This window comes from Colletes latitarsis, unplaced genomic scaffold (genome assembly GCF_051014445.1).
Source record: "Colletes latitarsis isolate SP2378_abdomen unplaced genomic scaffold, iyColLati1 scaffold0064, whole genome shotgun sequence".
NCBI classification, from domain to species: domain Eukaryota; kingdom Metazoa; phylum Arthropoda; class Insecta; order Hymenoptera; family Colletidae; genus Colletes; species Colletes latitarsis.
This window is the reverse complement of record NW_027488414.1, coordinates 17,810-20,000: the sequence shown is the minus strand read 5'-3', so window position 1 is coordinate 20,000 and position 2,191 is coordinate 17,810.

The window sequence follows — 2,191 nt, the reverse complement described above, 5'->3', positions numbered from 1 at the left end:
TAACCCAGACCTAACCCAGAAATAACCCAGACCTAACCCAGACCTAACCCAGTCCTAACCCAGTCCTAACCCAGTCCTAACCCAGACCTAACCCAGTCCTAACCCAGTCCTAACCCAGACCTAACCCAGACCTAACCCAGACCTAACCAAATCCAGTACTAACCCAGACCTAACCCAGTCCTAACCCAGACCTAACCCAGTCCTAACCCAGACCTAACCCAGACCTAACCCAGTCCTAACCCAGTCCTAACCCAGACCTAACCCAGTCCTAACCCAGACCTAACCCAGACCTAACCCAGTCCTAACACAGTCCTAACCCAGTCCTAACCAAGTCCTAACCCAGAACCTACCCAGTCCTAACCCAAACCTAACCCAGACCTAACCCAGACCTAACCCAGTCCTAACCCAGTCCTAACCCAGACCTAACCCAGTCCTAACCCAGACCTAACCCAGTCCTAACCCAGAAATACCCCAGACCTGACCCAGACCTAACCCAGACCTAACCCAGCCCTAACCCAGACCTAACCCAGACCTAACCCAGACCTAACCCAGAAATAACCCAGACCTAACCCAGACCTAACCCAGACCTAACCCAGACCTAACCCAGTCCTAACCCAGACCTAACCCAGTCCTAACCCAGACCTAACCCAGACCTAACCCAGACCTAACCCAGACCTAACCCAGAAATAACCCAGACCTAACCCAGACCTAACCCAGTCCTAACCCAGAAATACCCCAGACCTGACCCAGACCTAACCCAGACCTAACCCAGCCCTAACCCAGACCTAACCCAGACCTAACCCAGACCTAACCCAGAAATAACCCAGACCTAACCCAGACCTAACCCAGTCCTAACCCAGTACTAACCCAGTCCTAACCCAGACCTAACCCAGTCCTAACCCAGACCTAACCCAGACCTAACCCAGTCCTAACCTAGACCTAACCCAGTCCTAAACCAGACCTAACCCAATCCTAACCCAGTCGTAACCCAGACCTAACCCAGTCGTAACCCAGACCTAACCCAGTCGTAACCCAGACCTAACCCAGTCGTAACCCAGACCTAACCCAGTCGTAACCCAGTCCTAACCCAGTCCTAACCCAGACCTAACCCAGACCTAACCCAGACCTAACCCAGTCCTAACCCAGTCCTAACCCAGACCTAACCCAGTCCTAACCCAGACCTAACCCAGACCTAACCCAGTCCTAACCCAGACCTAACCCAGTCCTAACCCAGTCCTAACCCAGTCCTAACCCAGTCTTAAACCAGTCCTAACTCAGACCTAACCGAGACGTAACCCAGACCTTATCCAATTCAGTCCTAACACAGTCCATATTCATTTTTTTTTTTTTTTTTTTTTTTTTTTTTTTATTTCTGTTTTAGATACCGAAGGAGATCCTTGGATAGGCACCCATGCCTCAGAAGAATATATGGGTAGTTTGGGAATCTGACTCACCATACCCCACAAGTGTCTCATCCGTCTTTACTCATTCAGACACCACTCATGCCAACAAGCATCCCGGGACGCAGGCGAAACTGCTCTCCGCATTACTTCACCTAACCAATTCTAAACTAGCCCTAACGCAGTTCCAATACAGTCATTACAAAATGGGCTAGGTCTGGGCCAGTGTTGCGGGGGTTTGGGGCGCGCAGACCCCAGTCAGCAAAACGAATTCAATATGATGCTGTTCAATTTAATATGATACCGCTATTACAAAGGGGGTTAGGTCTGGGCTAGTGTAGCGGGGGTCTGGGGGGCGCAGACCCCTGTCAGCAAAACGAATTCAATATGATGCTGCTCAATTTAATTTGATACCGCTATTACAAAATGGGTTAGGTCTGGGCTGGTGTAGCGGGGGTTTGGGGGGCGCAGACCCCAGTCAGCAAAACGAATTCAATATGATGCTGTTCAATTTAATTTGATACCGCTATTACAAAATGGGTTAGGTCTGGGCTAGTGTAGCGGGGGTTTGGGGGGCGCAGACCCCAGTCAGCAAAACGAATTCAATATGATGCTGTTCAATTTAATTTGATACCGCTATTACAAAATGGGTTAGGTCTGGGCTAGTGTAGCGGGGGTTTGGGGGGCGCAGCCCCCCATTCAGCAAAACGAATTATGTACGATGCTGTTCAATTTAATATGATACCACTATTACAAAGTGGGTTAGGTCTGGGCTAGTGTAGCGGGGGTCT